We start from the raw sequence: 24,540 nt of genomic DNA, 5'->3' as shown, positions 1-24,540 counted from the left end.
GCCAATTTCTTGTTTACAGGGTGACCGCGAGCTGGAGCGAGAGTTGACCCAGTCTCGGGAGGAGACGGCTCGCTTGCTGAGGGAGCTCGAGTTTCGAGATGCCGAGAATGCCGTTCTTGCGGCCAGAGTTGCCGAGTTGGAGGGCGCCCAGCAGTAGTTTTGTGTAGTTTTGTAGACTTGTACATTTTGGACATTTGATTTTGAAACATTTTTGGACTCTGTTTGGGGCGCAAGCCCCCAGTTTGCTTGGACTTCTGTATATACGATGGCCTGAGTGCCTTTGCTGGGTTGTGTTGCTTGTACCTGCAGGTTAGTTCTTGAACAGGTTTGGTAGACAACGGTTTATGCCGTCATGCTGCCGAAATTTACATGGAAATTACGCAAAACATATATTTTATATACATAAGGCCTAACTAGCGCAAAATGAGACTCAAAAGAGCACAAGAATGCAAAAAATTTGCCGGAAATGACCGGACGGTAGGGAGGGAAATGACCGGACGGTAGGGAGGGTTACCCCCTAAAAAAAAACGAAAAAGAAAATCTGTAAGTTAGAGATGTGGAAATGTTGAAAGTCGTTAAAAATGAAAACAAAAGAAAATTATTTCCTAAAAAAGAAAATGAAATTTATTTCCTAAAAATAAATAAATGAATTAAAATAATGATAAAAAAAAAGAATTAAGTGTGATGAAAATGGCGAAGGTGTCGACGTCGCCTCGAAATGCATGCCCGCGAATTTAGGAAACTTGAAACATGGTAAACTGCTCGTATTTACCAAAATAAAATCCCGTAGGAATAGGAAATCGTGCGTTTATAGAATTAGGAAAGATCCAACGCGGAAATCACAGAAAGTGAGCCTGGGGAAGAGGCGCAGCATGAGCTGCGTCCCTTTGAAAAGCGCGGCAGCAGCGCCGCGCTGTTCCTGCCGATCTGCTTACGCGGTTTTTTGGAAACAACAATTAGTATAAATAGAAGCGTCGACGGGGCGTTAATTTACACAATTCTTCCGTCTCTTCCTCGTCTATTCATATAAAACTCTCAAAATAAATTTTCAAGAGAAAATTGTCATCATGAACACTTTGGAGATCCGCTTGAAGGAATGGACCAATGAATTTTCGAATATGGAGAAGCACGACATGGGCGCTTATAACCATGGGTCTTTATTGAGTTTGAAACTCATTAAGATAGTAAAACCGTTCTTGGATGCTTGCCTTGACTATTGAGACCCGAATTATCATGTTTTCGCGTTCCCGGGAGGTGATATTTGCCCATTTCCCGAAGAAATTGCTGCCATTGGTGTAACACCCCCTCATACCAAGGTACCTTACCAAGGACTACCCTAGCATGAAAGGCTGTTACCATCTCGGTTTCCCGAGGTTAGTATATCAAAGTTACAATTTCCAAACAACATTTATCAAAGTATATAAGTTAAAGATTACATTATCTCAGACCAACTCAAAATAAACGTACAAGGTCTCGATACAAATGAAATCCAAGACATCTAAACTCATAATAACGGAAGCTAGACTTGACGTGGTGACTCCCCATGACTGTCCCATAGCTAAACATCTGCATTACCTGTCACAATCTGCTCACCATCCCCGAATGGATCACCGCAGTTTTACAAAACAACAACACGGGTCGATTACTCAATCAATACAAGACAACAACAATACAACCAAAATGATCATCGATCTCACACGATGAACCGACTACACACCGAAGTGTGTAGCCCTGCCAGATTACCCATCGCAATAGGTAATCCTCGCCGCCAATGGGTGACCGCAGCCCATCCCCACCTAGTCCAGCTCATCAACGAGCGACTAACAATCCCCTGTCCCTTAATGTGCACATCCCCTCCCGTGGCGGGTTCCACGGAGGGCGAACTAGGTGTGAAGCCACTCCCGCAAGTGACTCCACCACAATCACAATCACATGACATCACAACCATCTCAATCCGCTCATACCAACATCGTCACAACAATCCCCATACTCCGATGATCAGCAAATAACAACAATTACAACAAGCACAATCTCAAATCAATTGATGGAACCGAGTAGGAAACCCTACCTTAGCAATCAACAGTGGGAAAGGACTTGAACACTCAGAAAGGCTCCTCTACGAAGTCTTCTCCTATAACATAATCATATCACACAATTACACATTGCACAATCCCCATATTTCCCCAATTCCGTAAACACACAAAGAACCCCAACGAATACAAACAACATAGAATAACACTTACCAACAGTAGGATGAGGAAATGTACGTAAGGACTCCGAAGGTTTCGCAATCAACAAAGCAAAGGGGTGATTAAGGAGTAATTAGGGAGAGATTAGGGTTACGTAAGAATGATGAAGTAGAAATGATATTTTGAAAAACGACGCGGATATAAAATAAATCTTAAACGCTCCCTAATCAAACCGTCGAAATAACACTTCGCCAAACCGGACACTCGGTCGAGTAAGTGTATACTCGGCCGAGTGTCCCATACTCGGTCGAGTGTTCACTTTACTCGGCCGAGTGTTCCTCGCAGAACCAAAACAATACACAACCTCAAAGACTACTCGGCCGAGTAGGTTCTACTCGGTCGAGTAGTCACCAAGGAAAATCCGGAGTGTTACAATCTTCCCCCCTTAAAAAGAACTTCGTCCCGAAGTTCACACTCTACTATAAAATAAAGCACAACACTACGCCACAAGGCTACACCAACCACATATAACAACACCAAGGAACTATACAAGTCACCACAAAAATCAGTATCCCGAGTCAAAGCAAAACAACAAACAAAACGAAACACGACCGCAAAGTTCCAACCCAACCTATAAAACATGGACACTTAACACCAACTCCACAAACTACTCTTCCTTCCACAACATGGCTCACGATATCGTCTCAACTATAGCATAGGCTCTCAATACTGACTCCATAACATTACTTCCATAACACTCAATAGCACTCAATCCACAAAAGAAGATCAATCATCAAAACGGAATGTTACATTCTATCATCCTTAAAACGAACTTCGTCCTCGAAGTTTACTCAAACACATAAACATCATCTTCCAACTCAAAACTATTAGACTCATAATCATTATCATTCAACTCACAACACTTTGAAATATTCTCTCATTGCTAAACATCGAACTACAACAAGCACGGTCATGACCTTTAATAAAATCAACACAAATATCCGTCCTTTATACTACACCAACACTCTACTTCCAATTATACTACCATATGCACAACCATCAAAATCTCTTTTATCGCATCCTACTCCTCTTAAGATAAATGTTACGTCCTCGTAACTCACTAATACTAGATCCTTCGTTATACCTCTCATTATCTTCATCACCACCACATGTCAAAGATAACCACTTATAATCTGAACAGTCGCCATGCATATATCTTAGGCTCTCTTACTTAAACAACTCTCATCCTTCAATTCACTCGTCACACCCCCTAACCTATACCTCAAAATCCTTAACTTAACCCAAAACTTCAACTCTTCCACATTACCGCAACATGACATATATCTTTATATAAACTGTATAAAACTCATATCACCAAAAGCATAATTCACACTCCACACTTGTTACGTACACTCACACTAGATCCTCAAGTTCTTTTCTTTCATTACCGCAAAACTCATACATAACTGAACATGACACTAATTCCCAATATCCTGCACTCACTATCTCAACAAAAGATTATGAACCACTTGTCGCTTTGAGATCATTACAACACATATTCCACGAATCACTTGCCATGACTATGACTACCGATGCCTCATCTTAAAACAAGATAAAAATTACCAGTAACAACTTCTCACAATCGTGTCCCATCAACAGAATATCACTATACCATGACAACAACGAAAACATATACAACTCTCTTTTTCACATCATACTCTACCCTCATTCCCAAACCGAAATCGGTAAGAAACATCAACAAAACAAAACAACAGTCTTTATGTTCAACCAAAACTCACAAGGAACAAGAAAACAAAACAACAATCTATGTTTAACTGGTATGCACTTACGAAAACTCGTATTATAGTCATCTCACCTACTCCACCACAACCGGTGACAACATCGCAACATTGCCACCAACAATGCAGCACCACGGTGCGAAAATACCCGCATCACAACAAAAGTACCGCCGCCATACACAATCCCATAAACACTGACTCAATATAACATCTTGGACAACAAACTTACTCAAAACTACTTTACCAGATCACAACACCATACATAATACGGAATAAATAGACAAGAATCTCATGCATACCATCCATACTTTTCATGGATTAAACCTATATCATGAATACACATGCAAGTATAACCAGTCTTGTCAGACCACCCAAACTATCACTTTTTTTTGATCATCATTCCATTAAGTTACCGTATCCAACATATATTACAAACATTCATATAACAACTTTATGACTATCACACCATACCGCATCTCGTGAGGTCACAACCTCACACAAACATTTACATACTCCTAAGACCCATAATCACATCCAAATAGCCAATCCTGATTACGTAAGTTACCACTTGACAATGAATACCTCTTATCCTGGACTTAACTCAGTGCCCTTCATAACATATCTTCTTTTACACACAATTATCACCACCCGTCGAACGTAGCCATATCATCTGTACCCAACTACTAACGAATACCTCATATATCCATACCTTAAAATCCCTCACAACCAAACATTAATAACCTTCACAAAATCAACCTCATTAGAACAACTAACTTCCCCAAAATAACATCATCCTCAACCACTAGTGACAATACTATGACACCAACATTTTTCATGTGACTACTCTCTTACTATCACTTCTTAATATAACAATCCTTTTCCTCCCTTTGGTTCTCATCCCAAACGACAAACATCAAATATATCAACAAAATCACCTCAACACTATTTCCAATTTCATCCGTAATCGTATCGTCACCCGACTCACCACCAAAATCTCATATCGTGCAAATTCTTTACCCAACTTTTGCTTTCTTTAATTCCTCGAAACTCATGATTATCATGTTGTCTTGGAACTTCTATATAACTCAGAACTCAAATCCTCATGATAGTATCATACATCTCTACGATTCCTTACTTTTATATCACATATCCTCAGTGAACATGTTCCTAGTTTTACTCCCCTATTCTTTTCTTTTACCCTCGACAAACTCCCTTAATGATTCAACTCTTCATTATTTCTGTCTAACTCTTAAGTGCTCCTAAGTTACCTTCACATTGCTCCAAACTCAATCCCCATTATTTTATGTCGATATCATCTCACTCTTTCTTACCATGGGTCTTCTCTCATTATACTATAACTCCCAATTGTCACTAATCTATCCATAAAATCAACGTTTAAAGTTCAAACAATTGCATCTCCCTTTTTACATCACTAGGAAACCAAAATTCATCTCATAACGTTAGCTGCCCAAAGAATTACTCACTAGGCTCACATCCTGAAAATTCCAAATTCCCAAACTTGGTCACCATCTACAAATCCACGTCGCGACATAACTCTATCTAAGTTCACTATATAACCCTCTTCTCCATCCCTCTAAAGCAACCTTTCATTACATATATCCTTAAGCAACACAATGCTAACCGTCTCCCTCTATAAGTCCTTACACATCCCGAAATGTCACTATTCGTATCTCTCATCTCAATCTTTCATTCTCATGCTTCTTTGCACTTACATCACCCTTGCCCATATACACTTACTTTTATACTACTCAATACACGACTATTTCACTCATCATATCTCACAAAACATGCTCTTTACCTCGATTAGCTCATCATTCTTCATTTTTTTTTTTTTTTTTTTTTTTTTTTTTCACTATCTCTCACAACCACATTAACACATGTCTTCCTTATCCAACACTTATCTCTCATAACCCGGCATTTTCCCTGTCATACCTTCCGGTAACTTACGTATCAAGACCGTCTCTCATATAAAAGAATGCGTTAAGACTCAAAACATACATGTGTATATACCCTATGACTCAAAACAATGAAAAACATAGCCACCGGCTCAAAACAAAAGTAAAAACATAGCCACCGACTCAAAACAAAAGTAAGAACATAGCCACCGACTCAAAGTGGCCGCCCAACGAGGTACTCGGTCGAGTACATAACATACTAGGTCAAGTACAAGGTACTCGGTCGAGTAACTATATTACTCGGTCGAGTTTTCGACTCCAGAAGCAACTCAATTGCCGCAGAAGGATTACTCGGTCGAGTATTGGGACTACTCGGCCGAGTAGACCTTACTCGGTCGAGTATAAGACTACTCGGCCGAGTTCACGACTCCAGGCGCTAAACAAAAGTATTATCACGAAAGATTACTCGGCCGAATATGGAATACTCGGTCGATGTATAAAGACACTCGGCCGAGTAGGGACTACTCGGTCGAGTATAGGCGATTCTCAAGACCGTCCAGTTTTCGTAAAACAATCATATCTCACTCGTTACTTGGTCAATCTGGGCGTGTGACCTATCGTTAGAATCGTAAGAGGACAAGCTATCACCTCAACTTGGAATCACAGCAATATCTTTTCTAGAACTCGACTTATGACAGTTTTAAGACAACCCTTCCAAAATCGGTTTGTATACAAATCAAAAATTTCTTTTCAAAACAACTTTAACATGCATAAAACAAGCAATAACGACCCAATGCTTCTAAAAACCAGTACATAGTTGAACATTTATCATATTCACATTAAAATTAAACACCACATTTACATATACAGACGCATGACCTTAATCACATGCTTCTACCAACAATCAAGCATTAAAATCATCATATTCATATGCACATGTACCACTACCATACTTTATGCTCAACATTGTATTAAACAGGTAACATGATCACATTCTTCATGCTCAATATCAACCAGATACAATTTCACAATTCACTTTTCATCTTTTACCATGTTCCAACACTTAACATGCCAACATATTCCATGCTCAAAGTTTCAACATCAACAAATCGTCGATACATCTTTCAACTACTACCATATTCCACTTCTTTCCTCATTTAATCCAACCATGCACAAGATTCAAACTACAGATATCAAACACACATAACTCAAACATACAACAGTTTCCCCCCCCATGTGACCGGCTTGAGATCGTAAGGGCCTTAGTGCGAGTCCGGGACGTCTCCCAAGTCTTTGCGGTAGCTCCAAACAACTCTCCCGGGTTCATTTTATTTAGACTCCCTAAGTTCATTGAGTTCATTAGTTTTAGGTGCCGGAATCGTCGGCTCGATACGATACTTTGTAACACCCCCTCATACCAAGGTACCTTACCAAGGACTACCCTAGCATGAAAGGTCATTACCATCTCGGTTTTCCGAGGTTAGTATATCAAAGTTACAATTTCCAAACAACATTTATCAAAGTATATAAGTTAAAGATTACATTATCTCAGACCAACTCAAAATAAACGTACAAGGTCTCGATACAAATGAAATCCAAGACATCTAAACTCATAATAACGGAAGCTAGACTTGACGTGATGACTCCCCATGACCGTCCCATAGCTAAACATCTGCATTACCTGTCACAATCTGCTCACCATCCCCGAATGGATCACCGCAGTTTTACAAAACAACAACACGGGTCGGTCTTTACTCAATCAATACAAGACAACAACAATACAACCAAATGATCATCGATCTCACACAAGAATCGACTACACACCGAAGTGTGTAGCCCCCGCTGCATTACCCATCGCAACAGTAATCCTCGCCGCCGATGGGTGACCGCACCCATCCCCACCTAGTCCAACTCATCAACGAGCGACTAACAATCCCTGTCCCTTAATGTGCACATCCCCTCCCGTGGCGGGTTCCACGGAGGGCGAACTAGGTGTGAAGCCACTCCCGCAAGTGACTCCACCACAATCACAATCACATGACATCACAACCATCTCAATCCGCTCATACCAACATCGTCACAACAATCCCCATACTCCGATGATCAGCAAATAACAACAATTACAACAAGCACAATCTCAAATCAATTGACAAGAACCGAGTAGGAAACCCTACCTTAGCAATCAACAAAGGGAAAGGACTTGAACACTCGTAAAGGCTCCTCTACGAAGTCTTCTCCTATAACATAATCATATCACACAATTACACATTGCACAATCCCCATATTTCCCCAATTCCGTAAACACACAAGAAACCCAACGAATACAAACAACATAGAATAACACTTACCAACAAAGGGATGAGGAAATGTACGTAAGGACTCCGAAGGTTTCGCAATCAACAAAGCAAAGGGGTGATTAAGGAGTAATTAGGGAGAGATTATGGTTACGTAAGAATGATGAAGTAGAAATGATATTTTGAAAAACGACGCGATATAAAATAAATCTTAAACGCTCCCTAATCAAACCGTCGAAATAACACTTCGCCAAACCGGACACTCGGTCGAGTAAGTGTATACTCGGCCGAGTGTCCCATACTCGGCCGAGTGTTCACTTTACTCGGCCGAGTGTTCCTCGCGAACCAAAACAATACACAACCTCAAAGACTACTCGGCCGAGTAGGTTCTACTCGGTCGAGTAGTCACCAAGGAAAATCCGTAGTGTTACAATCTTCCCCCCTTAAAAAGAACTTCGTCCCGAAGTTCACACTCTACTATAAAATAAAGCACAACACTACGCCACAAGGCTACACCAACCACATATAACAACACCAAGGAACTATACAAGTCACCACAAAAATCATTATCCCGAGTCAAAGCAAAACAACAAACAAAACGAAACACGACCGCAAAGTTCCAACCCAACCTATAAAACATGGACACTTAACACCAACTCCACAAACTACTCTTCCTTCCACAACATGGCTCACGATATCGTCTCAACTATAGCATAGGCTCTCAATACTGACTCCATAACATTACTTCCATAACACTCAATAGCACTCAATCCACAAAAGAAGATCAATCATCAAAACGGAATGTTACAATTGGTGGGTGGGACCCCGAACATTTACCTGCGATTCCTTCCACTTCACAAGGGTATAAGAGCAAATTCAGAGACTTGCTTGGACTGACTAGACTTGAGTTGGATCGCTTAGTTACCCCGACAGGCGTGAGAATGCTGGACTTTGTAGACCGATTCATTAACAGGGCCGACCCTACTGTTTCCCATGTTGCCAGGAGGAGGGCATTTGGCTTTTGTTTGCTGCACGTGTATGTCTTCCAAGGACACGTTGATGAAGATTTGAGAGGTGATCCCCGTCTTTTGGGTCTTATTGAGCAAATGGAGCTGCGCAGGAGCCCAGCTTGCTCGTGCTTAGGGGAGATTATCTTGGGTTTGGATAATAGGAAATCCAACCGCGATCTGCCGTTCTTGGGGAGTCCCGTCATTTTGCAGGTAAAAGACATCATCCTTTCTTTTTCTTTCTTCTTTTTTCGTTTTTTTTTTTTTCTTTTTTTTCTTTTTTTTTTTTTTTCCGTTTTTTTTTGTGTGTCTAATACCTGCTCTTGGTAGGTTTGGCTTATGGAACGACTCCGATTGATCGAGCCCCCAGTTCATGCACTTTCCTATCATTCCCGTATGATTGCGATGAGGACGTGGTTGTACATGGTGGACTTCACCCGGGTCTGCGACTATTGGAAGAACAAGCTGAAAAGTGATGATGGCCCGTTGATTAGGTGGGTTGTACCGTGGTGGCACCTCAAGTCATCACATCGAGTATCTTCTTTGGATCCCACTAGGTCTCAATGCGCATTCCTGGATTGGAGTTTATGGTATGCATCTTTCCTAAAGATTGATGAGGCAAGTTGGGTTGAAGCATTTATCCCCTAGGCTTGATCTCGTCCCAGATCGCTTTGGGCGCTTACTACGAGAGAGTCAAGAGAGTGGGCCATTAAATGGGCCCAAAGAAACATGTGGTTCTTGAGCTTCTCCGCCAATGCTTTGTGGGTGTCGGACTCCTATCCGAGGTGGAGAAAGGCCGCAACTCCGAAGAACGCGAAGATCGAGGAAACGCGAGCCGGTTGATTACAAGGTGCGCGAGGGAGAGAAAGAGAAGGAGAAGCATCTGACAGAGGGAGAAGAAGAAGCTGGATTTCAGGTCATTCATCCTTCGAAGAAATCAAAGACTACTCCTGTCGCAGAGATGGTGGTTGGCAAGAACGGAAGAGTCAGGCCTCGAGAAAGACCGTTGGTGATTAGGTCTGAAGTGGTGCAAGAGCGCCTACTCGAGGTCGTGACAAGAAATATGACAAGAGTGACAAGGGCAAGGGGAAGATGGAGGAATAGCCCGAGTCTTTATTTATTATTTGATTATTATTATTATTATTGTTGTAATAAAAAGGAGGGATTTTTAGAATCTTAGCCTATTCTATTTTTATTATGTAACGTACTATTATTATTTAGAAAGTTTAATGAAATAAAAAGGTTAAATGGTTATGAAACCGTTGAGATTTTCTACTTTATTATTCTTGTCGAATTTCAAATGCAATGCAAATGTCCTTCTATTTACATTTTTTTTTTAGACATAATGGGTTGAATCCCGTGAGGGATTGCCTACGTATTCACTTAAAAAGCGAAATCAAACCCTTGCGCGTAGTTCGAGTAAATGTAAAAGAATAATTGTTCGAAGCAAGAGCTTGTAATGAACATAGAAAATAAGCATGAGCTTTTGCTTACTCTGGAGGTGCGAATTTAGTTTATTTGATGATATGAGGATGACAATCTTGTCAAAATGCAAGAGCACAGTGACATTTAGCTTATTTTAGCTTGGCCAGGGGCCGTTTATTTAGTGCCACAAGGGCGACACATGGGTTTACGCGAGGCGCGTTTTTGTCTTATTCTAGGCATAGTACCGTTTCAATTAGTCGAGGTTTGTGGGGTTTGAAAACTCATTCCCATCTAGGTCTGTGATTCTAACCGCACCCCCTGGGAGTATGGATTTGACTAGATATGGTCCGGCCCAGTTAGGTTTGAATTTTCCCCGTGGGTCGACAGGTAAAAGAGCTCTAACCGATTTGAGTACTAAGTCTCCTTCGTTGATGTTTCTTGGCCTAACCCTTTTGTTGAAAGCTCGTTTGATACGGGTTTGATATGTTTGGACATTATGCAACGCACGTAGCCTACGTTCATCCAGGAGGATGAGTTCTTCATACCTGTCCCTCTTCCAATCGGCCTCCGGGATTTGACTTTCTAGTAGAATACGCAAGGATGGTATTTCTAGCTCGACTGGTTGTACGGCTTCCATGCCGTAGGTCAAATAGAAAGGAGTAGCCCCGGTGGGCGCGTCCCCGACAGATGTACGGTACCCCCACAAAGCAAAGGGTATCTTGCTTGGCCAATCTCTATAGTTGTCAGTCATTTTCTTGAGAATTGTGACAACGTTCTTGTTTGCCGCTTCCACCGCGCCGTTGGTCTGTGGTCTATAGGGCGAAGAGTGCTGATGCTTAATCTTGTATTTGGCTAGCAATTGTTCTGTTTTGGCTTGAAAGTGCGACCCATTATCGCTAATGATCTCATGTGGGCAACCATATCGACAGATAATGTTGTTTTGTATGAATTTGGCCACATTTTTGGCTGTAAGGCCAGTGTAGGAAGCCGCTTCTACCCATTTGGTGAAATAGTCAATCGCTACTAGGATGAAACAGTGACCTCCTGTTCCGGCTGGGGTTATTTTCCCGATTATGTCAATTCCCCATGCAGAAAATGGCCAAGGAGATGTCATCGTGTATAGCAACGAAGGAGGGACATGTTGTACATTCCCGAAGATTTGGCAATTGTGGCAATGTCTCACGTATTTGATGCAATCGGATTCTATTGTGGTCCAATAATACCCTAAACGTGTGATTTTCTTTGCCATCATGGGCCCACTCATGTGAGGACCGCATTCTCCGTCGTGGACTTCTTCCATCACCTTTCGTGCCTGTGGATGATCGAGGCATCGTAGGACTACACCAAGAGGTGTTCTTTTGTATAATTCTCCTTGCATCAGAATGTATTGGGAAGCTAATAGGCGTATAGCACGTTGTCCCCTTTTGTCCATATCTGGTGGATAGGTACCATTAAGCTTGAAATTCAGGATCGCTTGGAACCAGGGTTCCTGTGCGATTTCCTCTTCGTTGGTGATTTGATGGACGTAAGCCGGCTCTGACCGTCGTTCGATACACAAGGGCATTTCCACCATGTGATCTGGCATATTTATTAGAGATGCAAGTTTCGCAAGAGCGTCTGCAAATTGATTTTCCTCCCGAGGTAGGTGTAGGTATGTTACATGATCAAAGAATTGAGCGACTTGGTCTATCCTAGCCTGATAGGGTGCGAGGCTTTCGCTTCGGATTTTTTAGGATCCTGTAACTTGGTTGATGATCAGTGATGAGTCCCCATGTACTCGGAGGTTTTTGATACCTAAGCTTACTGCTGCTTGTAGCCCAATGAGACAAGCTTCGTATTCTGCGGCGTTGTTTGTCACCTCGAAGTCGAGTTTGACAGCAATCGGTGTATGCTCACCTTCAGGAGAAATGAGTAACACTCCTATTCCATATCCTCTTAAGTTTGATGCTCCATCAAAGTATAGGTCCCAGGAGTCTACATCTGTTTGAAGTATATCCTCGTCGGGAAATGACCAAGTATCTATGGTTTGTGCGTCGTTGATGGGATTTTCTGCGAAGAATTCGGCGACGGCGCGACCTTTTATAACTTTCGTGGAACATATTTGAGGTCAAATTCCGAGAGCATCGAGTCCATCTTGCCGGCGTCCGTTGAGGACGGGTTTCTCGAAGAGGTATTTGACTGGATCCATTTTGGAGTATATCTTGACGGAGTAGCTAAGCATGTAGTGACGTAGCTTCTTCGTTGCCCACACAAGAGCGAGGCATGCCTTTTCGAGTTGTGAGTATTTGCACTCGTACTCCAAGAACTTCTTACTTAGATAGTAAATGGCTCTTTCTTCGCTTCCTACAGTTTGAGCCAACATGGCACCCATGGCGCTTTTCGATTCTTGAGATATAAACCAAGAGGTTGATCTCGTTGTGGCGGCATGAGCACTGGTGGTTTAGCCAATATCTCCTTGATTCGGTAAAACGCCTTTTGACAATCATCATCCCACATGGTATGGTCTGTTTTCTTGAGTTTCTTGAAGATAGGCTCGCAAATCATCGCGAGTTTCGATATGAATCGACTTATGTATTGTACTTTTCCCAGGAATCCTCTGACTTCTTTTTCCGTTTGAGGTTGTGGCATTTCAATCAGAGCTTTGATTTTGGAGGGATCTATTTCTATACCGCGTTGACTAACGACGTATCCCAGGAGTTTGCCAGATGTTACCCCGAATGTGAATTTCTGAGGATTGAGTCTCATGTTATACTTTCGTAGCCTTGCGAAGAACTTGCGAAGGTTTGCAATATGTCCCTCTCTTTCCTTGGACTTGACGATCATGTCATCTACATATACCTCAACTTCTTTGTGCATCATGTCATGTAGGAGTGTAGTTGCGGTGCATTGGTATGTAGCTCCGGCATTAATCAATCCGAATGGCATTACTGTATAGCAATATGTTCCCCATTGGGTGACGAATGCGGTCTTATGCATATCTTCCATGGCCATCTTGATTTGGTTATAACCCGCATATCCATCCATGAAGGATAGTAATGCGTGGTCTGCAGTATTGTCTACCAATATGTCAATGTGAGGTAGAGGGAAGTCATCTTTCGGACTCGCCTTGTTCAAGTCCCTGAAATCAACACAAACACGGATTCTCCCATCCTTTTTGGGCACGGGTACTATGTTAGCTACCCAGTCAGAATACTCGGAAACTTTGATGAACCCGGCTTTGAATTGTTTGTCCACTTCTTCCTTAATCTTTAGAGCCCATTCTGTTCTCATTCGTCGAAGCTTCTGTTTTACAGGTTTGAAACCTGGCTTAATCGGAATCCTATGTTCGGCGATATCTCTGTCGATCCCTGGCATGTCTTTGTAGGACCAAGCGAAAACGTCTTTGAATTCATTTAGGAGGTCTATGAAATCGGCCCGTTCGGTAGAGCTCAGGGTAGTCCCTATCCTAAGTTCTTTGGGTTCTAGTTCGGTTCCTACATTGATGGGTTAGGTGTCCTCTATCACAGGTCCCCCTTCCCCTTCCTGTAGTATTTCTTTGGCTACGTAGGGAGGTATTTCGGTCAAGTCTGGGTCTTGGTCATCCTCAGTATCATCGTAAACAGAATTGCACTCGAGATAACACAAAGAGTAAGCAGAACCTGATTTATTCATATTAAGATTTGAGTAAAGTTGAAACAAAGAAGCCAACTGATCCATGGTCAGTGGCGGCAAAGGGACATTAATTGGGGCATTTCCCGAACTACCGTGACTACTCGAGGCTAAGCTAGGAGAAATGAAGGAATTGGGGATGACAACAGGAGTAGATTCTCTAATGACTCCTCTAGACTCTGATTCTGACTCCGACTCCGACTCCGACTCGAACTCGTCGTCTTCTGGTTCTCCTTTGAACATCTCTCCCTCTCCAGTAGTGAGCTTGAAGAGTCTTCCTTGGTTGTTGGTCCATTTGATAGATTTTCTCCATTCTTTCTGCTGTTTTGTGTCGATTTCTGTGATCAATGCGGTGGGGTTGAAGCGATCGTCCTGAAGTATCATAGTAATGATCTCCTCCTGCGCGGCCCTAATGAATCGATCTTCTCCAAACAATAGGCTAACAGCTTGTTCGTCTAAGCAAGGTGCTTGACGGGTTTTGACGGTAGGAACCGTTTCGGGAGGAATGAAGTAGCAATCATGAAAGATCTCGATTCCGGCTAACTTCCTCTCAAGATAATGCCAAGGTTCGGGAAATCCGTGAAAGAGTTCTGAACTTCCTTCTTGAACGAAGTACCCATTTAGAGTGGGGAGAAATGGCCTCATTTGGACTCCTACGTGCTTGCGATTTTGGACTTGAGCTAGCATTTCGAGAACTTCTTCTTTTGTGGGTTTGTACCCTAGTCCAAGTGGTATCCTTGTCGAGTTGCCTTCCTTGTATGGTGCGAAGGTATTCTTCCGAATTGGGTTTAAAGGCATTCCAGGGAAGTATCCCTGGGATTTGAGTATGTGGTTGACCACCAAGTTGGAGTAGGGATTATAGTATAAGGGTGCCAACTCACTTTCTATGACATTTACACTTTGGAAGCCCCCAAGTTCGTATATGGGATCCGCAAGGACTTGATTGTTTGATTGCTTCTCGACTATTGCCTTGATGGGTGACGAAGTGATCGTCACTACTTTGTCATTTAGTGGAATCTTGATCGTTTGATGAAGAGTGGATGTTACCGCTTTGGAAGCATGAATCCAAGGCCTGCCCAGAAGTATGTTGAATGAAGCTTCGATGTCCACTATTTGGAAGTTAACCTTTCGTTCAATCGGCCCCGTGGCTATGGTTAGGTTAACAAGTCCTACCACTTTTCGTCGCGTGCCGTCATATGCACGAACACCTTGATTTGTAGGAGTCCAATCTGACTCTTTCATGCCTAGTTTGTATGCCGTTTTGAGGGGTATGACGTTGACCGCGGAGCCATCGTCTACCAAGGTCATTGGCACATTTTTCTTTAGACAAATGACAGTGATGTATAGAGCAAGGTTGTGACTAGCGCCAAAAGGTGGCAAGTCTTCATCCGAGAAAGTAATAGGATTACTTAGCTTAGGTGATTCTTGGAAGACCAAGTTGACTACATCTTCAGGGGTGGAGTTATGTGCCACATTAAATTTGGCCAAAGCTTGCAGTAAAGCTTGGCGATGTGGAAATGAGCTTGCCACTAGTTGCCAGACTGAAAGATCAGCCTTGGTTTTCTGTAATTGCTTGAGCAAATGATCAGTGGGGTCATCTTCGTTGTCATTTGGTGTGATGACGTTGGTTGGACCGTTTTGAGTAGTGCTTTGATATGGACGACCCGAACGAGTTAGGTGATCCACATCTTGGTCTTCACCATTTTGGACTATTTCCTTGACTAGGGAGTTTTCAATGAGATATTCGTCTTCATCATCATCGGCCCAAACCCCATTAACTGCAGCTAGTTCCCTCATTCTCATGATATCACTTTCTAGTCGTATGATTTGATCGACTAGTTTATCAACCACGGTGACTACTTCTTGCATAGTGGCATTTTGAGAGAAGATCAATGGTACGCGTTCTTTAGGTATTGCATTGGGATTGCGCAAGGCCGTTACCATGTTTTCTAGTTCCCACACTTGTCTATCTACACTCCTTGCCCATGTGATGAAGTCGGAAATGGTAGGGGAGATAGTGGAGTAGAGCCTTTCTTTCTCAATTGCATGAATTTCACTTTCGGTGGGAGAAATGAGGTGTGAGCAATCTAAGGTAGATTCGTCACTTGTAATCACTAGAACTCCAGGAGGATTCTGAGTGTTGTTGGGTTTACCTCCCGGTGGAATTGGAAGTCGACCATCTTCAATCATATCTTGAAGCACGTGTTTCAACTTGTAGCATTTTTCTGTGTCGTGTCCTTTGCCCCTATGGTATTCACAGTATGAATTTCCATCCCAAAACTTGGACTTCTTTTCGGGTTTGGGAGTAGGTCCAATGGGTTGGAGTTTACCTTGCTTCATTAGCCTTTTTAGAGCGTTGGAGTACGTATCCCCAAGGTTTGTGAATTTCCTTGGTGGAGTAGTTTTCTTAGATGGCTCGAGAAGGTTAACTTCGTCGGTCTTACTAGTAGAGCCGTATGAACGACTTGTGGACCCTTGATATCCTCGACCTACCGTTTTGGACAAGATCCTTTACGGATGTCATCTTCAATTCGCGTCCCTAGTACGGTTAAGTCCTTGAAAGTCTTGATGTTTTGATATCTCAAATGGTTGGCATATATGGGCTTGAGATTATCCACAAACTTTTCCACAAGAGTAGCCTCATCCGGGCGTTCAACTAGTTGAGTAATAGTCTTCCTCCACCTACTTAGGAAGTCGGTGAATCCTTCTTTGTCATTTTGGGTAAGAACCTCTAGAGTACGCATGTTGACTTGGATCTCGGCATTATCCGCGTATTGTTTCGAGAACTCGATTGCGGCGTCTTCCCAAGTAGCGACTTTCTTGTGATCTAAAGTGTAGAACCATTGCTTCGGGATGGTGTCAAGAGATGAAGGAAAGATCCTTAAGAACATCTCGGGTTTGATGCCTTTTATAGACATGTAATCCTTGAAGGCACGGATGTGGTGCAAAGGGTTCTCATGTCCTTTAAACTTAGGGATATCCGTCATGCTAAAGTTAGTTGGCAATTTGGAATTGACGGCTTCATACTTGCGATTGTTTTCCCTATAAATGTCATCCCCCTTAAGGTACATCAATTGCTCCTCTAGGTATTGGAGTCTTTTTTCAGCTGCAGTTGTCCCTATGATAGGATTCTCATCCCTAGACTCGTCGTCGGAAAAACGTAGTACTTCACTTTTAAGGGGAGGCAACCTTCCCTCTATATCAAAGATACGGCCTTCGATGAGCTCAAGGCGGTCATAGGTTTGGTTTTGGGTAACTTGCATTTGGGCTAGCGCGGCTAGGATTCGATCATTACTATCTTGAATTTGCTGGAGATTTGTTTCCTCACTTGATCCGGGCATCTTGGAAACTGGATAAGAGATCGGCGACGGATCAAAACACGATCGACCATTCTATCACACTTGCTAAAAGAGGAAAAGTTTTGACTCGTGAAGTGGGTGTGTGCCACTTGTGTTGAGTGAATTTTGAAGAAAGACAAGGTCCTTAAAAATGTGTGTCCTAGTCAACTGTAGTGTAGTTGTAGGAGTGGACTCGAAGTGAGGTTTGAAATGGGCTTGTGGCCCGAATTTTGACACGATAAACGGACAGAGTTTTGACCAGACTTTGCGCTAATTGAAGGCCTCTTTTTTTTCGAAATTTTATTTTGAAATTGGGTTTTGATTTTTGAAAATTCGTCATGATTTGTTTAGAAACGGTGATCATGTAAGGTTTACATATTTATACAAGCATTATAACGGGATGCTGAGTGCATTTAAAAGGGTTTTGGTTTAAAGGGTGGGTTGCCATACCGAACCATCAAACCCGAAGTCTGTGGAGAGGCTCGTGCCAAACAAGAGTAAGGCCGATTCCTAGTCCATTTCCTCAAGTAGTGAAGGCCTTTGATACAAACAAGAGTAAGCATCATGGTATGGATGACGTCAATCGCTATCCATCCTTAGGCCCGAATAAGAATTAGGACCGTTTAGACGAGACGATTGGTCGAATGGGTTGGGTTGGGCCTAGGAAGGCCGAATAAACGATCTAGGAAGACCGAGTTATGAAAACCGACAATTGTCTTGTACAAATTATTCCCTAACCTTGTTCAAGTTTCACCCTTGGCTACACGTAAGTGTATTATCCCCAGTGGAGTCGCCAAACTGTGGACAGCGGGCCGCCCACGGGGGCGCTTGGTGAGAAACGAGACAAGCGTTTGCATTTCGTATGGAGTCGCCACCAATTTTTATGGGAAATTGGAACCGTTCGAATACCTCGTGTCATGTCAAGACACAAAGTAGTGACATGAACACTAAGCAATCGTTACCCTTAGCATTCTATGTCTAGAATGACTCTCGTGGATGCCAATGAACACGGGTGCTCACGGAGATCTGGAGTAAGGGGTGAGGGTACGTATTAGGAAGCCCTTTTGATCGAACACCTAATCCCGCCCGCCTCGATAGCGGCCTCTACTAATGATTAGGGAAGTTATTCGTACTTGATATATCGTCGGCTATATGCATGCAATGCAACATCCATTGTTTTAATTCTAGCATGTGAGAATTAGTACTAAGTCGGTGAACAATTAATTAGCATACAATTGGGTCGAAGTAGGATTTAATGTTGATTACATGTGAAAACATACAAATGATAAAAGAAATACAATAATTATGAAATACAATAATGAAAATTACATTAATTACAATGGAATAGGCGATTTATGTCGAAAATACCCTTAAAACGGATGATTTGAGAAAAAGGAACAAAAGAAGGAATTACGAACAAATCAGAAGGTGATAATACGGATATTAGTTAGTTAATACGTAGACTAATTAATTACGTCAAAGCGAAACGGAGTTCGTGGGCGAAATCATCCGAACAGCGCAGCAGGATCGCCCTGCGGAAGAGGCGGCCCGATTCTTCGCGTCTGTTCCAAGGGTGAGTTCTGGCTGTGAAGCCGGAACTGCAAATCGTTAATGTCGATTAGTAATTTTAATGACCGATTGAATTATTTACTCGGATGAAAGTGATTAATACTTTTATTACATGTCAATGATGGTCATGAAAGCAATAAACATGAATGAGACGGATGCAAACGAATTATTTACATGAGATTTTGATAAAAATTTTAATGAGTCCTCTATTGAAATAAGTCAATTAGGCTAAATATGACGGATATACAACGAATATGAGAATAAGCAGATGAAAATTATATCAATGACGAATTCCAGAAACTCAATATGATTAAATTGAATCTCTAAAATCCGGGTTTGAATTTAATGACGAAAACCCGTAAATATTGGATTATTTAGGATTTAAGTCGGATTTATGATGATTAAAACATGCTAATGATGATGAATTATATGATGCAATATACATGTGAATTATCAGTGACGATTATATCAAAGAATTAGCGGACGAACAAATAACAAATAAAAAAAGAAACGAATTACAGAGGACGAGGAAGAAGAAAAGAAGCAGAATCTGGCAGCCTCACGAAGAGGCGCAGCAGAACTGCGCTCCTTCAAGAGGCGCGCAGCGATTCTTTGCGTCTTTTCTCGACGTCTGTCTACTGGAAATCCGCAAAAACAGAGTTTTAAAGCACGGTTATAGAAATCGGTTTTAATGGTGTTTTCGACATAAATCTTACAATGGTGATACGATAAATAAAATACAAGAAATAAATAAGGATTACACACCCTCAGACTTACATGTTGACGAAACGAGATGAACTAAGATATCGACTAGTGATGCTCGACGCGAATGCAAAAAGAGTGCCCTCGTAAGAGGAAAACGATTGATTAATTAAGTTGATTATTGGTGTAGTTGGTCAAATTGGTCAGTCATGCAACGGAGAGGCTGGTACCCGGAAAGATCCGAGCTTACGTGGTCGGAAGTCCAAGCACGTAGGCGCCAATTAGTAAGAACGAAGTCTAGAATGCAAAGGGAGAAGAGAAGGGCGGACACTCGCGTGAGAAATATGAGGAACGAAAGCTCCTATTTATACTAATCACGTGAAGGAATAGGGTTTCGGAGACTCTTTGGAAGTGAATCACGGAAAGATATGAAAAAGATACGTAAAGCATGCAAAGAAGGGCCTGGGAAAAGGCGCGCACCCATCACTGCGTCTCTTGGAAGAGGCGCGCAGACTGCTGCGTCTATTCCCGGAGGTTTCCTCCTGCTGAAGAAAGATTTCCGCGTTTGAGTTATGGTAGGACGGAAATAATTCGATTATCTTATGAATATTACGGGATATTATTTGCCAAAAGATAAAATTTGTGAAATATGGAATAGAAATACCGAACATTCCGAAACATTCGACTCGGATTTAACGATTATCATAAAATGGAGACGGTTTTTGACCGGACTCCGAATGTACTCTAATTATCGCCAAAACGACCGTATCGGGGCGTAGATGACAACTAAGAGGTAGACATTAATATTTGAGCAACCACTTGACGATAATCTTACGAACTGTCACAAATCGTCCCGCGTATCAAACATGCGGCCCAATCATCACCGGGTGGTTTGCGGGAGGTGCAGAAACGAGGTGTCTACAAGACTCGCCAGCCAATGGTAAGGAAATTTACCGGAGGCATCTTCGGGATCTGTCCTTAAAAGGTTGCGGACAAAGGCTCGCCAGCCAATGGTAAGGAAATTTACCCGAGTCATCTTCGGGATCTGTCCTTGAAAGGTTGCGGATAAAGGCTTGCCATCCATAGGAAGGAGTCATACCTGAGGCATCTTCGGATATGTCCTCGCACGTTTGCGGATAAAGGCTCGCCAGCCATTGGCAAGGAAATGTACCCGAGGCATCTTCGGAATCTGTCCTTGGACGATTGCGGACAAAGGCTCGCCAGCCAATGGTACGGTCGGTTAATGGACCCTGAGAAATAGCCGCGTCAAATGGGGTTGTTTGAAAGTAACGAGCTCGTGATGCCGCCGTGGAAATAGCGAATTTGGACTTTTCACTATCACTGTTTTTTTTTTAAATGAGAGGGTTCCGCGGGGACCCCCCTGCTTGTATCTGAAGGAGTAGTATTGGGAATCTTCACCATTCGTCGTTCTTTTTGAATTCGGAGTGGCGGTTTCGATCGCCATTTGTTTGAATTTTGAAGGAAAATAGCAAATTTTAAATCTGTTATTTCGTTTGAAGTGACGGTTTATGTGCCGCCGTTGACATTTGAAAAAAATAATGATTTTGGAATTTTCACTATTAATTGAAGTGACGGTTTATGTGCCGCCGTTGACGTATGTGAGAAATAGTGAATTTGGAATCTTCACTATTAATTGAAGTGACGGTTTATGTGCCGCTGTTTACATATGTGGTGAAAATAGTGGAATTCAATTTCCAGCTATTATCTTGGAAATGACAGTTTTAATTGCCGTCGCTTAAAATTTGGAGAAATAGCGGTCTTTGAATTTTCGCTATTATTTTTGAAATTTTGAAGGAAAATGGTGAATTTTGATTTCACCATTATTTTGAAATTGGCGGTTTTGATCGCCGTTTGCTCGAAATTTTTGAAAATAGCGAATTTAAATTTTCACTGTTTGTCTTTTGTCTTTGGGAAAATGACGACATTTAATATCGTCAATGAAAATCCGCATTTGTTATGTGGAATTTGGGCTAAAGCCCGAAATTCGCTGAAAAGCAAAGGGGCTTCCCTATTTTTCTGTAAAAGGACGCGAGGTTGGTCTGCATATCATCCTCACTTCATCTTCTTCCTTTCGACACAAAAACCCGCAAAATCGCCATTTGAAGGACCTTTGCTAGCTTCCACTCGTGCCATCATCAACAATGTCATCTCAAGGTATGTACTTCCTCTTGATTTCATTTAAAATTGTTGATCCTTAGCTTGATTGAATTAGGGCGAATTTTACCCTAGAAAATCGAATTGGGCGTTTTTGATTGAGCCCATTTCGAGTGAAATTGGTGCTTGCATTAGGTTAGGAACATGTTTAGGAGTATATGGGTGCTTTTAGTTTGCATTTTGGTCCCCGTTTCCGCTCCATATTCTCGAAAATCGCGAGTAAGGCGAGACACCGTCTCACTTCGCAATGCCAAGTTTATTTGCTTAGGTAGTGGGTCCCACTAGGTTGCATTGTAGTTGGAAAAACTCGTATTCGCCATTTATGGACCTTTGTTGGATATTGGTGGGCAAAATCGGATTTTTGCCTTTTGTGACGGTCTTATGTCTGACAAAATAAGCGTCTGTATGAGCTTGAATAGAGTCAGTTTGCCTTGAAATGGACCTTATTGGTAATTTAGGTCACCTTGAGGCGTGATCAAATCACGTCTACCTTTTGCGGTCGTTTTTTGAATTTTTGACCGGTTTGGGCTAAAATTAGCGTATGAATTGCCTATTTGAGCCGTAGAAAAATACCCCATTGTGTCGGGAAAGTATTTTGGTTTGTTGGCGGACCCTGTAGGGGTCTTAAAATGCCGTTTTTGTGGCTTTGACTAGTCTTTTGCTTGAAAAGATGGGCAAGTCATTTTTTGTTTGTTTGTTGTGAATGGTTTTGTTGGATTTTGGGAGGGATTGCCCTTGTTTTGCATTGCAGGTTGTTTTTGTTTGGATTTATCCATTTCATGTCATCGTAATGCACAAATTTCGGCTGACGTTTTTTGTATTTTTTTTGTTTTGACCGCAGGGTACTACTCGGGACCCATAGGATCCGTCGTGGAGGCTTTGGAGGAGGAAGACGATCCTGGAGGCGAAGAGACGACTGTTTTTTTGTTACAGGCTTGGTTGTGTTTCTTCCTGGCGGCCTTTGCCCGGCCAATGATCGGGTATCGATCGTTGGTCGTTGTCTGCAAAGATTCGGATGACCGATGAGTGGGGTTCAATACGGGCGTGTTATCCCATGTTGCCGCTTTCGATCGTTGTTGAAATCAGCTGATTGGGGTTCAACATCGGGGTAGTATCCGTTGTCCTGGTCCCTTTTCACCTTTGAATTCTGACGATTGGAGGCCAACGTCGGGGTAACGCGCTGAGTTACGACCCTCGGTTGTCGCGTCGTCCAAAATCTGTCAGGCACCATTATTCTTTTTGTCGTGGAGCAGGAACGAGGTATTACCGTTATGGTAATCACCTCTGCTTCCGTTGTTGCTCCTTCGTTTCTTGTCTTGCTCTCTTTCTTTTCCGTTTGAGAGGATAGAGATGCGTAGTTCGGTACGTGGCAGATAGCCTCCAGTTCGTTGTCTTAGGCTAGTGTCTGTATGATAGACGGTTGTTTTAGGCCAGTGTCTGTATGATAGACGGTTTATTTTAGGCCAGTGTCTGTATGATAGATGGTTGTTTTCGGCCAGTGTCTGTATGATAGACGTTTGTTTATATGAGTTTTGGATTGTGGTTCATTTTGTGAAATTTGGCTCTTTTGTGTTGTGTTTCGGAGGAGCGCTGTCGGCTGTTGATTCTCCTTTTGCTTTGCACCAGTTCCTGAATCGTTAGTGTAGAAAACAAGCAACAGATAGCAAATACGCATAAACGTAAACACGCAGAAGCATTTGATTGGAAACAAAATTAACCAAGATGACTTGAAGTTAAAATTGAAATTTTGAAATGAATTTTGAAAATTCCGTGACAAAACGCCACGTTCGGAATTCAAAAGGAATTGATTTGGAAATTTGAGCAATTAACTCGTGTCGTGAATTAAATTGCGTCGAATTTATTGAAATTGACTCGAAAAATTCAAACTCAAACCGTCCGGAAAGAATTTTAGAAAAGGATTTTTGCGAGTATATTTGATTTTTGATTCTTGAATTTTGAGGAAAATTGATGTTGTGTTATCAATCTTCGGTTTTGATTTTGATGGAAAAATTGCGAAAAAAGCGAGAAATTTTCGGAATTTCGACTGACATGGAAACGATCCATCGCGGATCGGGGCGACTAGCCCTTCCCCCCTTAAAAAAAGAAAGAAAAATCCGTATGTTTAAAGCTGCGTCATGGAAACCGTGTCGGATTTCGTAAAATGCGAAAACAAGGAAATGTGAGTGTGAGGAAACACAAAGCATCCTGAATCGGCCCGAAGAGGCGCGAGCAGCCCGGCGGGAGGTTTGAGGTGTCAGGAGAAAGCACAAGTTGAAAGTGACAAGTCAACAGCGGGAATCCTGGGGAAGCCTCAAAGAGGCGCGAGCAGCCTGGCGATAAAAGCCGGCTCTCCCCTTTTTCTGAAAAATGCGCTGGTCACTTCGTATAAATAGGGATGTTTGCGCTTCATTGTTTCATCATCCGAAACACGAAAAACATCTCTACAAAACTTCTTCTTTTTCCACAAAAATATTTCAT

This window comes from Silene latifolia, chromosome 6, assembly GCF_048544455.1.
Source record: "Silene latifolia isolate original U9 population chromosome 6, ASM4854445v1, whole genome shotgun sequence".
Taxonomy (NCBI): domain Eukaryota; kingdom Viridiplantae; phylum Streptophyta; class Magnoliopsida; order Caryophyllales; family Caryophyllaceae; genus Silene; species Silene latifolia.
The sequence above is the reverse complement of the archived record's forward strand: the minus strand, read 5'-3'. Positions refer to the sequence as shown.